General features: G+C 42.0%; 1 long non-coding RNA gene across 1 annotated transcript in view; it reads right to left on the reverse strand.

Moving 5' to 3' along the window:
* The window catches only part of LOC309635097, a 142,649-nt gene that overhangs the window by 29,899 nt on the left and 97,725 nt on the right, over positions 1 to 15,025 (reverse strand). The gene's annotated exons all lie outside the window — the stretch shown is intronic.

The following is a 15,025-nucleotide window of genomic DNA, read 5'->3' on the forward strand; positions in this document are numbered from 1 at the left end:
CAGACTCTGACACTGATGCATCACCTGCCCTGGACTGTTATCTCAGCTAAGGCCAGGGGAATAACTATAAATTTTGCCAGCACTTACCACTACTATTTTCCTGATTCTTCTGTCTCCAACTTCACTGTCATTATTTTCTGCCGTAATATTCAATTACAGTACTTGATTTGAGGAGATTCTAGAAAATTTGAAGAAAGATTCCAAGATGCTGACAGTTGGGTAAATAATTCCTAAGAGAAAAACTAAAAGATCTTGATCAATGATGTCAGAAGTAAGATAAGAGAACATACACATTTTTTTCTTCAGTTTGTATCCAGACCAACAAAAGAACATAGGCATGTGATCTGTCAACATGAAACTAGAGGTCATTAATTTTTAATTAGTTAACTTTTGCTGCTTTGTCCTTCTACCCATTTCCCAGACTAGGTTCCCAATGGCTTCCTAATAAATTAGTCCTAATGAAATCAAATAAATTCTAAAAGGAACCAGTCTTCTTTCTCCTAGGATTATCTCTAGGTCATTAAAGACAGTTGACAGAGAAAAATCATAGGTTACTTTCAAGACTTAATCTGTATCAACCAGCTCAAATATTATTAGTTTTCAGGTATTACATTTCCCTGAACAAATAGCACTCACTTTCTCGCCATCTTAAAATTAAGCGATGCAGGCATGACTTTGAACTAGACAGGGGATTTCCACATTTTCACCATCTTCACTTTTATAAAATTCCTCAGTTTTATCCAGCTGTACTTAAAAAATCCAGACTCTGACTCTAAGAAAGGAAAGAGTAGAGTATTATAGTTCAGTAGACATTTAAATTAAAATTTCACGTATTATAGGCACCATTCATAAAACTACATATGAATTTTAGAACTTTAATTAGTTTATCATTTATCAAAAAAGTTGGAGGAGAGGGAGGAGTAGGAAGAAGAAACAGATAAGGCTAGAGATATGGTGACTTGAATCAGGATCTTTGGAGAAATAAAAATTGAAAGCATCCAGTATATGTTTTGGAAGTCAATGAATAATAACAGGTAGCAAGATGATGGCAAGAGAGGTGGCAAGGATGATTCCTAAGTTTTTAGCTCAAGTGACTAGAGAGGTGGGGTGCCATTTACAGGGATGTGTAGACTAGGGTCAGGTGTAAGGCTGGGACCATTTTAATTTAGTGGGCATTTTAATTTTAAGGTGTCTAGTAGACTTCCTAATGAAGATGGCAGGTAGGATGTTAGATACGTGACTTTGGAGTTTCTGGGCCAGGTCAGAGCCACTGGTAGAGATTTGGGGTTCACGGATATATAGACAGTATTTAAAGCCATAGGTCCCAGGGAAATTACCTAGGAACACAGTGTAAATATAAGAGGACTGGGACTGAGGACCTAACCCTCAGACATGTCACAGTTTAGAGGTTTTACAAAGAAGAGGCAAACGAAACCAAAAAGTCGTGAAGAGAGAGGAGGAACACCAAGAGTATGAATGATGTCACAGAAACTGAGAAAAGAAACTAACACTTCCTGCTGAAAGAAGTGGTAAAATGAGAAAAGAGAATGACCTCTCACTTTGGCTACGTGAAAGTCAGTAGGTCATTGGTGATCTTGACTAGAACCTTGACATGACTTCATGGAATAGAGGGGACAAAAGCCTGAACGGAAGGTGAGAAAGTGGAAACTGTGTCTGGAGTCAGATCTTTCAAGAAGTTTTGCTGGGAAAGGAGACCCAGAAATGGCATAGTGGTGAGAGGGAACTGTCAGGCCAAAACATTTGCTTTGTTGATGCTGTTGTTTTTACTTTTCACTGCGGATATTTTCATACTTAACGTATGCAAAGCCAGAGGATAAATATTATTTATGTGCCTTCAGGAACTCATCACTCAACTTCAACAATTATCCATTTTATGCTTGTTTCATCTAATGCCCCATTTTAATTTTTTTAAAACATTAAGATATAATTTACATATACTAAAATTCACTCTTTTTGGTATACACTTGTATGAGTTTGCATAAACACATACAGCTAAATAAACACTACCAAAATCAAGATATAGAACAGTCCTACCACCCCTAAATTGTCCCTCATGCACCTACGTAATCAAGCTTTCCTTTCACCCACAGACTCTGGCAACCACTGACGAGCCTGTTTCCTGCCACCATAGTCTTGCCTTTCCAGAATGCCATATAAATGGAATCATACAGTCTGCAGCCTGTATGATCTGCCTTCTTTCACTAAGCATAATGCATATAAAATTCATCCATGTTGCTGCATGTATTCGTAGATTGTTCTTTTTTTTATTGCTGAGTAGTATTTCACTGTATGGATGTGTCACAGTTTGTTTTTCCTTTCAACAGTTGAAGGACACTTGGTTTGTTGCCAGTTTGGGGCCATTATGAATAAAACCTCTATAAATATTCACGTACAGGTTTTGGTGTGAACATGTTTTCTTTTCTCTTGGTTAACAGGTAGGAGAAGGATGTCTCGGTCTTATGGTAAGTATATATTTAAATGTATAAGAACCTGCCTAACTATTTTCCAAAGTGGCTTATCATTTGTAATCCCTCCAATAATAAATGAGAGTCCCGGTGCTTGGCAGCTTTGCCAGCTGTTGGTAACGTCATATTTTTTTAAATTGAAGTACAGTGGATTTATTATATCATATTAGTTTCAGGTGTATAACATAGATATTCAAAAATTTTATAGATTATATTCCATTTAAAGTTATTTTAAAATATTGGCTATATTCCCTGTGCTTTGCAATATATCCTTGTAGCTTACTTATTTTATACATAGTAGTTTGTACCTCTTAATCCCCTACCTCAATCTTGCCCCCTCCCTTGTTCCTTCTTTCCATTGGTAACCACTAGTTTGTTCTCTATATCTGTGACTCTGTTTCTGTTTTGTTGTATTCATTTATTTGTTTCATTTTTTAGATTCCACATGTAAATGATAACATACAGTATTTGTCTGACTTATTTCACTAAACATAATACCCTCCAGGTCCTTTCACATTGTTGCAAATGGCAAGATTTTATTCTTTTTTATGTCTGAGGGTAATGTCTTTTAAAAAAAATTTTACCCATTTTAATACATGTGCTTGCAGGGGTATCACATTGTGGTTTAATTTGCATTTCTCTAATAACTAATGAGGCTGAGCATCTTTTCAAGTGCTTTTTTCGCTGTCTATGTGTCTTCTTTGGTGAAGTATCTTTTACCCATCATTTATTTGGCTGATTGTTTTCTTATTCTCAAGTTCTGAGAGGATTTTTGTTTTGTTTTGTTTTGTTTTTACTGTATTCTGGAAACAAGTCCTTTGACAGATATGCATTTTGCAAATAATATCTCTTGACATGTGGCTTATTTTCCATTCTCTTAACAATGTCTTTTGTAGAGAAGAAGTTTCAATTTTGATAAAATCCGATTTGTCAATGTTTTCTCTTATGAATCATGCTTTTTGTGTCATATCAAAAAATAGTTGCCAAACCCAAGGTCACAAAGATTTGTCTCTATGTTTTCTAAGACTATAGTTTTAGATCTTACATTTACATCTATGATCTACTTCCAGTTAATTTCTGCATAAGGTGTACGGTATGGGTTAAGATTAATTTTTTTTTGCATATAATGTTCAATTGTTCCAGCACCATCCATTTGTTGAAAAGATTATCCTTTCTCCATTAAATTGCCTTTTCACTTTTATCAAAAAAATTAACCATAGATGTGTGGTCTCCCTATACTGTTCCATTGATCTATTCATCTATCCTTCCACCAATTTGATACCCTTTTTTTTTTTTTTTTTTTTAAAGATTGATTGATTGATTGATTGATTGATTGCTATGTTGGGTCTTCGTTTCTGTGCTAGGGCTTTCTGTAGTTGCGGCAAGCGGGGGCCACTCTTCATCGCGGTGCGCGGACCTCTCACTATCGCGGCCTCTCTTGTTGCGGAGCACAGGCTCCAGACGCGCAGGCTCAGTAATTGTGGCTCACGGGCCTAGTTGGTCCGCGGCATGTGGGATCTTCCCAGACCAGGGCGCGAACCCGTGTCCCCTGCATTGGCAGGCAGATTCTCAACCACTGCGCCACCAGGGAAGCCCCGATACTCTTTTAATTACTGCAGCTTTACACTAACTTTTGAAATAAGGAAGTATGGATCCTCTTTGTTCTTTTTAAAATTTTTTTAGCAATTCTAGTTCCTCGGTCTTTCCATATAGATTTTTTTTTTTTTTTACCATCTTTATTGGAGTATAATTGCTTTACAATGGTGTGTTAGTTTCTGCTTTATAACAAAGTGCATCAGTTATACATATACATATGTTCCCATATCTCCTCCCTCTTGCATCTCCCTCCCATCCTCCCTATCCCACCCCTCTAGGTGGTCACAAAGCACCGAGCTGATCTCCCTGTGCTATGCGGCTGCTTCCCACTAGCTATTTTACATTTGGTAGTGTATATATGTCCATGCCACTCTCTCACCATATAGATTTTTAGAATCAACTTGTCAATTTTGTTAAAAGCCTGCAGATTTTCATGGGGATTGAACTGAATCTTTGGCAGTCCTATGACCTGCACTTGAGAACTTTTCTTAAGTGATAAGGATGGTGATCCAATGAGCCAGAGCTTTTCTGTGACCCTTTGGAGACAGAACCATGTCCTGCATGCAGCCAGGTCACTAGAAGGCATAAAAGACTTGAGTTATTTAGTAGCCAAGTTCACATACCAAAAGCAATGTCCCCGGTGGAAAATCGTACTAAAGTTGCTTTCGTCTTACTATTCAGTGTTGCCCTGGATCACCATTCAGAAAAGGAACTATTTAAATCAGTTCTGGATTGGAACACAATGCTTACTGGGAGGAAACAAAGTAGATATATTGCCCTGAAAGAAGAGAAAAGAATGAAGATATGGGAAAACCAGGAATCCAGGAATATAGTAAATAGAAATTATAAGAGAACTTAAATAGGGAAAAAAAAATGAATGAAAGAAAATAGACCAAACCATTGAAACCAAATCAGTTTGGTTTCAGACAAGGAGAAAGTGCAGTAAAGGAAGTAGGGAAAGAAAAAATTACAGACAATGTACTACACGGTTTTTATTGCTCTGCTTTATGTGAAGATTTTCTGCCAAAATATTAAACACATGCGATCATGATTTACATGCTGTGTATAAAACTAAATAAAATATACATAACCTGCAAATAAATGGTCATTATATTTTACTTGTAATCAATAATGCCCCGTTATAGAGGCATCTGGAATACCATATTTAGACACTTTTTAAAAAAAAATCAATTTATTTTATTATTTTATTTTTTGGCTGCGTTGGGTCTTCATTGCTGCGTGTGGGCTTTTCTCTGCTTGCGATGAGTGGGGGCTACTCTTCATTGCAGTGTGCGAGTTTCTCATTGAGGTGGCTTCTCTTGTTGCAGAGCATGGGCTCTAGGCACACGGGCTTCAGTAGTTGTGGCATGCGGGCTTAGTTGCTCCGTGGCATATGGGATCTTCCCAGACCAGGGATTGAACCCGTGTGCCCTGCACTGGCAGGCGGATTCTTAACCACTGTGCCACCAGGGAAGCCCTAGACACTTTTTGAAAGCAAGAAAAAACAAATGTTCTTTGACATATGTAGAACAGATATTAGTGTATTACTCATATAAGCGTGTGATTTTAACTTTCCACTTTATTTTATTTCTGGGGCATTTTCAAGTATTGTCCTTAATATACCTCTTACATGGTGGTAGGGAAATACAAGCTGTTTGAGAATCAATTGTAAGAAATTAGAGGGAGTGAGTTATATGGAGTGGTGCTTATTTTTAGCTCCTCAACCCTAAAACTACACATCTGATATTTAAAAATGAAAATCAAATACAATTCTCTTGGATGCCTGCCTCAGCTTCTGCCTCACATGTGATCATTTTGGCCACAGCGCTGCTCTCAGCATGTCTTTACTTGACAGGTTTTTTTCTCCCTGTTTTCAAGCATCACCTACTTCCCCACTCTCTCTGGACCCCTCCAGGCATATTGTGGTCCAGCCCTCATCTCACGGCCCTATAATTATGTTGTGGGCAGGAAGCAGGATGGAAAGGATGGCAACTGTAGACATGTCTGCCAGCAGATGAGTGAAAATGTGTCTTCACTTGTCTTTATGCACTGGGAATATCTCTGATAGAAAAGAAAAAAAAAAATACACACACACACACACACACACACACACACATATATATATGACCTCTGTCATGCTGTCAGGGCAGCCAAACCCATTGTGATCTACTATGTAGATGTCAACTCCTCCACTTTCTAGTGCCTGGAGACAGACTTAAGCTCAGGAATCAGATGCAATCTAAAGTCAGCTCTCTGAAATCTAAGTGAAATGCACCTATTTTCCTCCTTTCTCCATTTATTAAGATTATCTGGAAATTTTCATCTGTTTCTATTTATAGAACCTCATTCTGTATTTTATCATTCTGAAGTTTCCCCTAATCACCAGGCAATGGCTCAACATAATATTGCTGTAGCTTGAACAGTCACTTCTAGCAAGATGATTTGTCACCTTAATGATCCTGTGACCTTTAGGAATAAGGAATATATAAACACTCACTGTTTCCATTAGAAACAGTGTTCCCTTCCACCTTAAAAAGATATATATATATCATGTTCATATACTGAGTATAAAGTAATAGAAACCCCATTCTAAACTTGGAAGAAACTGCCATGCATTTGTTATTATAATGTCTTAAGTTATCCATTGAATTTACCCATAAAATTCTCTGTAGCTGCAGTGGACTAACCCGCATGCTCTCTGAAAATACACTGGTATAATTTCTAGTAAATATGGTAGATTTAACTGACATGTTCAGGCCAACTTCCTACTTAAAACACCTAGATGAAATAAAGCTGGATGAAATAAAGCAAAAATTATTTATTTAATGCATAGTTGAGTTCAAACTAAAGAACGTTTCCAGGGGCTGAAAAAGAAGCAGTCACCAAAACCTACAGTGGTAAGAATTGTAGCCAACAGGCCCTGGCATGGACTTTTTGGGGCTTGAGACTAATATTTTAATGCCTTTACGGGAACAGAAGAGTCAAGGCCTTAGACTATTGAGAGGCAAGGTGGGGGAATAGAACACCATTTTTCTCCAAGTCATCTGTGAAGTAAGACCCTGGCCAGCTCCACCCACAAACATGAAGAAGCATCTCCTATGTGTTAGGTAAAGAGAATCACCTGTGAACAGTCAGAGACCTAGGCCACTGGCTGTGGTATCTGAATGTGCAATACCAGCATGGTATAGGAATTGACAATAATTGGTCCAAGACAGACAAGAATCCTAGGGTCTCTGCAGAGGAAGACATAAAGACAACCCAGCTCCGATGAGGCTGCTCAGAAAAGAACTTGGAGCAGTGAAGTTCACAGTGAAATATTACACTCACAGAAGGAAAGAAACTGCCATGAGGAAGAGCCAGGGCATGAAGAACCAGGAACCTAAGGTCATAGAACAATCCAAAAAGGCTTATAAAACAAGTATGATTAAAATATTTAAATAGAGTTTAAGGGTGACATAGAAAGCAATTGGCTAAGACTTTTACTTGTGATGAACTAAGATGGGATGGATACAGGTGGAAGGGGATACAGTAGCTGGTGCAATATCTCAGGCCTATGAGGGATGTGATAATTACAAGGACTGTGGAATTGGGTGGATATTGCTAAGTACCACTGATTCATCAAAGAGAGAAATTGACAGGTTCAGACTTATTAATCAACAACTTAAAGCGCTAGAGTTCGGGGGGTTCCTCAGCAGCCTTTAAAGAGACTCTGACTTCATGCAATCAGAGGGCAGATGCAGCAAAGAAACAGGCACAGGGTTTAATCCTAAGAGTGACAGGATTTCAGGGAAGGCTGAATTCTCAGCCTTGGTCAGTCTCCTGTGCCAAAAGCAGGGCCCTGATGGGGAATGAGAGGAAGCCTGAGAGTTGGGATGAAACATCTGGATAGATTCGGTTGAGAACCTTGAATCTCCAAGTTCTCCTGAAACCTCTGGAACCATAGACAGATTGAGTCCCCCTCCTCCTGCTTTCTAAAAAATTTCACAGAAGCGCCAACCAAAGCAGCAACCTTACAAGACAATGCTTGCCCTCCGGGATCTGCTCCCACCTCTTCTCCTGGCCACTGGATCCGTAGTTGGGTGTACAGACACATGTAGTGGTCATTTCCTTGGTTCCCACACATACATTCTGAATGGACTTACTTAGAACTTGGCAGAAACCTGACATTTGTTTTTTGACCCATAGAATAGAGCTCTGGGCGTAGGAAAAGCCAAGTAGAAATCCCTGAAACTGTCCCTTGGCTAAGATAGTAAATAAAACAATATCGGTACTGGAGGGGATGACAGATATTACTGTTGCTCCCAAAACTTAGAGGATCCAGGGTGGTGATCCTTGTTACATAGCCCCATCTAATTCACCAGTCAGGCCCTACAAAAACTGAATGGATGAAGGCCCCTGACAGCCAACTACCACAGCTTAAACCAGCAGTGCCCTGACTGCAGCTTCTGTGCCCAATGTGCTATCTTTGCTATAGCAGATGAACACAGCCTCAGGTACATTGTATGAGGTCACTGGTTTGGCATGAAGAAGGATCAGAAACAGTTTGCGTTCGCATGGGACAGACGACAGTAGACACTTATGGTTTTATCCCAGGGCTATGTTAACTCTCCAGATCTGTCACAATATAGTCTGAGGCTATGATGTTAGGTCATGTGGAAGGCTGCTAGCTTTGAGACCAAGAAAGGGCTCTGCAGCAGGTCTCACCTGCAGTACAAGCAGCCTTGCCACTTGGTCTGTGTGACCTAAAAGATCACTCATTACTTCAAGTTATCTGTGGTAGAGAATGACTGTGTGTGGAGCCCGTGGGCAAGTGTTAACAAGAGACTCATAGGGTTCTGGGGTAAGACCACGCAGTCTACAGCACAGAACCATGGACCATTTGAAAAGTAGCTCCTAACATGCCACTGGGCCCTGGTGGAAACTGGTTTCTGACCATGCAACCAGAAGCTGGATAATATCAGACTCAACAGGGCCTAAAGTTGGATGGGCCCTGACACTCCACTGTAAAATGGAAGTGGTATATCTGGAATCAGGCTCAAGAGGGTGCAGAGGGCACAAGTATCCTGCATAAGAAGGTGACCAAGGCCCCTATGACACCTTTCTCTGTTACATGCCTGCCCCTCCTCAGTTCATACCTATGGCAACATTTGAGGCAGGGGTCCCCTATGACCCGCTAATGGAGAAGGAAGAGTTTGAGCTTAGTTCGTGGTGGACTGGCTTGGTATGAGGGTACAAGATGAAAATGGAATGCTTCTGCACTACAGCCCAATGCAGGGTATCTGAGAAGGACAGTTGTGAGGGAAAATTGCTCTGATGAACAGATTCAGACGATGCACTTCATCACCCACTTTGTGTAGAAAGAGAAGAGTCCCAACATAAAGATATACATGAACTCATGGGCAATGGACGATGGCTGAGCTGATTAGTCAGGGTCCTGGAAGGATTAAGACGGAAGTATTGGCCAAAGGAAGACTGGGAAAGAGACATGTGGATTGACCTGCATGAATAGGTTTACAAAGTATGAGAGCATCCACTTCTGTATGAGAAAGTACACCAAAAACAAGAGACAACCAACAAGTTGGAGGACGTATTTGCAAATCGGTATGCCAAAAACCCTTGGAAAATCCTACCTTGCATGCCAAGGGTGTCAGATATTTATTTGCCATCTTACAATTCTTCCTTCCTCTGGGAGGAGATAAAACACTGGCACTAGCATTTTTAGAAGCACTGTACACAAAGCCCTCGCCATTTCATTCCAGGAGGTAATTCATACAAAATACAAGCAGGGAAAGACTAAGGGCATGTCATTCTCACATCTCACTCTTTATTCAGAAAAGTGGTGTATGCTTGATTGTTTATAATATATTTTCTATTAATGACAGCCCACTTCTCAGTGCCCTTAATAAGAAAAGAACAGTTATAATTGGATTCCATATCTGCCAATCATTCTATCTTATAAAAAAGGCATCCAGACACCTTCCCTGACTAGAAACAGTTGCAAGGTCATGTCCACAGAATGACAACGTTTCTTTTAATCCACCTCTTTTAAGATGAGTTGGGGCAGAGGGGCTGGCTCTTAAGTATGCAGAGTTTTGAAATACAAGAAGGAACCTGAGTAGCAGAAGCTGAGAAAACATTGTAGTTAGTAGCTGTTATGATCTAATATTATCTTGGTTATAAAACAAAAGAGATTTGTATGAAAAACCTTTGAGTTGACATTTGTCTCCTGTGTTAATTTGTATCTCACAGTTTTATAAAAGAACCAACTAATTAATTTGTGTCTGACATAGAGAAGGGCATCTTTCCTGCTCTTGACAAGTAATCCTAAAATATCCATATAACCAACAATGTATCACTGCCCAGAGTACTTGAAGATCTCTTACAAATAAAGAAGATTAAGAAAATCCAAAAGAGAAGATGGGAAAACAATTCACAGAAGAGGGAAACCTGAATGATCAAAAAAACACATAAAGGGATATTCACCTTCAATAGTAATCAGAAATGGAAACTAAGACAGTGGCAAAATGTTACTCATACTTTACTGAGTATTGGCAAGGTTGTGGGGAACGAGAATTCTCATAGTTCTGATGGGTATGCAACCACCTTGGAGAGCAATTTAGTAATAGCCAGAAAGTGGAAGCTTTGCACACCACACTAGAAATACCATCGCACAAGTGCGCGAGAAGACATACACAATATTTTTAGTCTCATTGTTGTCATAGAATAAAAAATTGGAAGCAACCCAAATGTCCGTCAGTTGGGGAATAGAAACATAATTACGATGCATTCCCAAATGGAAAACTCTGTCGTAATTTAAAATATGAATGAACTAGTTCTACAAGCATCAAAATAGGTAAATCTTGGAAACACCATGTTGAGGGAAAACAGCAAAATACGATTTATGTAAACATTTAAAATACCTGAAACAGCACTATATTCAGCGCTGTTTGTGAATCCATACGTATGCCATAAATATGAAAGCAGGGACAAGAAACAAGAACCAATTTTAAGAGAGTGGTTCGCTCTGGGAAGGGAGAAAGAGATTTCCATTCTGTATGTAATTTGTTTATATCTTAAAAAGAAACAATCTGAAGCAAATAGAGCGAAATACCAACATTTGTTAAGTCTGGGTGGTGTATACTTTCATGATGGTTTGAAATGTTTTGTCATTTAAAAAATAAACATATTTCAGTGGATTAATTAAAATCGGAAATAAAGCAGAGGAGACTCCAGGCCTGTGCCAGGGTGACTGTGCAGCTCACCCTGGGCCAGAAGACATGGGTGGAGCTCAGGAGAGCCAGGCCCCCAGCACAGTGTGGGTCCAGGGCCCCGGCTGCAGCCACAAGTCAGCCGTGGGCAGCAGGGGACCTGGTGGGAGTAAGGCGCCTGGGCTGGGTTGGGTCGTACTCAGCTGGAAGAGGACAGAGCTGGGCCCTGAGTCTTGGGCTCTCTGGTCCAGCTGAGTCAGCACTGGTGAAAGGGATGACATTTGGGCTGAGTGTCAAAAACCCTCCAGGGGAAGGTTTGGGGGCTGACTCATGGGGACCCTGCTCCTCCCCCGCCCCCTCCCCCTTCCTGCATCTCTCTCCTGCCCCCTCGCCTCCGCATCCTCTTCCTCACTCAGGAACCCTCTTTCCCTTTCTCCAGGTCTCCATCATGGGCACCTCTGTTTTGCCTACGCTACAGCATTGATGTCTATATTAACATATTTGCTCTATTTAGTAAGAGGCTGAGGTTCCTCGTGGTAACTTAAAATAAATTGGTTTAATTATTTTCACATCACTAGAAATTAAAATAATTTAAAAAATTTTTGTGACTTCTAATAGACAGACCCTCACTCTAGCCCTGCTCAGTGGCCCTTGAGGGAAAAAAGGGGGGTTTCTCTCCCAGTATACTTCAAGTCTTTTCTAAAAATAGTAATCTGTTAAACATCTACTGCGTGCCAACCATTGTGTGGGCTCAGTGTTTTACATGAATTATTTCATTTAATTCTTTTTTTAAAAATCCACAAGCAATCCTATGAGGGAGCTAATCCCCATGTTACGGGTTATTTCCATCTCATAAATGTGAAAACTAATGTTTGAAGAGCTTAGCTAACTTAGGTAAGTTCTAGAAAATGGCCCAGCAGAAAGTTAAATCCAGTCAGCTTCCAGAGCTCAGGCCGTGAGGGAAGAATTGTCCCTGATGGGAAGTCTGGACAGCACCCTTGAGCATACTATTTCCCTCAGTATTACAAGTTCCAGGAATTCATGTTTTCTGGTAAATTTCGGACTTTGTGCCTTCTCAGTATAAGTGCTCAGATGATTCAATTTTCAACAACAAAACAGAATTTTATTTTGAGGGTGTCACGTCACCCTCAAATATGGAAAGCTATATTATAAAATAAATATCAAACATCTAATTTGGAGCTTCCTTGGTGGCGCAGTGGTTAAGATTCCAAGCTCCCAAGGCAGGGGGCCCGGGTTCAATCCCTGGTCCGGGAACTAGATCCCACATGCCTGCCACAACTAAGGAGCTGGCGAACCGCAACTAAGGAACCCTCAGGCCGCAACTAAGGAGACCGCCTGGCACAACAAAGACCCGACGCAACCAAATGAATGCATTAAAAAGAAAATAAAAAGACTCTGGCCTTAGTGATGATGAAAATGATGATGATCGTCATCATAGTTGAGGCACATTATTAAGGTCTCACATTAAAAAAAAAAGCATCTAATTAAAAAACCCATTTCTCTCTGTCACACACACACACACACACACACACACACACACACACACACTCACCTTCAGGCACCCACACTTCTGGATCGACTAACCTAAATCAGCAGGCTAAAGGGTTTCTCAGACTCCCCTCAGCATTAAGGTTGCTAATTGCTACCCTAGCAGCTACTGGAAGATCAAAGAGCTGCCTGCAGAGCAGAGCTGCGCTGTTTCATCTTCCACAGACCAAACGCTAACACTGCCCATGGCCCACCATCCATCTCCCCTTCCGAGCTGCCACACTGGACCAATTCCCCTTCCCCTTCCCCTTCCCCACATGCTCTCCCCGCCCCTAAAATAACTGTGCCAAAAATAAACACTCCGAAAAATGCTTGCAGAATGAATGGAGAAAGGTAACTTCACTATCATTATGTTTCCCTTCTAATTACCATGGTTTTGTCTAAGGATGTGCTTGCTTGTTTGTGGTAGCGATTCAGAAACCCACCACAGGGAACCCTGCCCGGTCTGTCTTCCGGGAGCCGGTGGAGGAATGCTGTGGCCTGTCATCCCGCCGGCACTGAAGGCTCTGGACCCAAACCATGCGTCACCACCCCATCACCCTGCCCCTGGTCCTCAAGTGCGGCGTGAAGTCGGAAGGCTTTCACTCAGGACAGTTCTGCATTCTGCTGGCGAGCGGGGCTACGAGAAAGGGTCTCCTTTCTGGAGCAAGACATCCCCCCTTGGGGGCTGGCACAACGGAAGGGGTCTTCTGTCACGCATTGCAAAGTGGAGTTGGAACAACCAGAGAGATTCGATCCCCCTCATGATGCAAAACGTCTGACCTTGAGTGGATGAATGAGGCCCTCTCCACACTCTCGGGGCCTCCAGAAAAGCTGTTCCAAGTTCCCTCAGGAGGAAAAATGAGATGCAACTACATAGCGAGCCAAGGAGCCCGTCGGAGTGGAGTGAAGAGAGAGAGAGTCTCAGAGGAGGGTCTCCCTAGGGAGCCTGGGTCAAGGTGACTATGAGTGAGGGGTCCCTTGTGCATCAACTCATCAGGTGCCCCCAACCAAAGATGGCGCCCTGTGCACCACAGTGGACAACTTGAGTCTTCAGGGAGACGTCGTGTGGCACCGAAACGGGTCCCACTCACGCAGGGATCCGCTTCCTCCTCACCCTCTGGACAAGGGGCCTCTCTCCACTGCCATCCCAGGCAGGCAGGCTCTGCTCCTGCAGCTCCAGGCACTAATGGATCCAGCCCACGTTCACACTTGGGTCCCTGCCCTGGGCTCCCAGAGTCAGCTGAGCCCCGTTCCCAGCCCTACCTCCTCTGCCAAAATGTGGGCTTCACGTCCTGGAGCCCCATGTTTCCAGGCCCTCCACACCATGCTTAGTTTTCTTACTCTGTTCTGGCCTGTAGAGATTTTAATGTTATTTTTCCTCCCTTCCTCCCTCCTTCCCTCCTTCTCTCTTTCTCTCTTCTTTCCATGGTTTTCCCCCAAAGAAGTGCTTCTAAAACCCATCCCCACCTTTCCACATCTGCCTCAGTCTCTCTGGTTTAGGGTTTGTCTCCCCTGGACCCATCAGTCTCCTAACAGTTCTCTCAAGTCTATTGGAAACCATGGCCACATGCAATCTTCTCTAAGCATGGCCTGTGCATTGCACTCCCTTGCTCAATGCCCTCAATGGCCCCTATCAAGACTTTATTATTTATGCTGCATCAAGGATCCCTGCGTGGTGGTGTGTAAGGGAACTATCAACCTTGAGTTCTAACTAGTGCAGTCTTTCTATCTGGGCAGCTGGGCCTGGCCCACAGAAGTTCGAGCTGCAGAAAAGTCCTAAGAGCCTGAGAACAAGATACAGACTAAATGACCTGGTGCTGGCTTTTGGCCACCAAGATCGAGACCCCCCAAGCTGTTGCTGGGTAGGAAAAGGACGTACCCCGGGGGCTAGAGATTCAGGACGCACATGTTTGTTCTGGGAACAATGGTTACAGGATATGTGAATATATACAGTGCAGAGTCACCTAAATGGTCTTCCGTCCAAAATTCCTCATCTCTACCCTCCCTTCTAGCGCCAGCTTCCCGGGATAAAAAGCGAAGGGAAGAAAGGATGAGAAACGGGGCAAGTGCAAGATGAGAAACAGCTGAGCTGCTGTCACAGACGCGATCATCTGACAGGACCATTCCTTCGCTGAAGTCAGCGAGAAGGCAGGGTAGTCAAGTCCTCACAATGGAGGTGGCAGC

Source organism: Balaenoptera borealis, assembly GCF_965194805.1.
Source record: "Balaenoptera borealis genome assembly, chromosome: 9".
In the NCBI taxonomy this organism is placed as follows: Eukaryota; Metazoa; Chordata; class Mammalia; order Artiodactyla; family Balaenopteridae; genus Balaenoptera; species Balaenoptera borealis.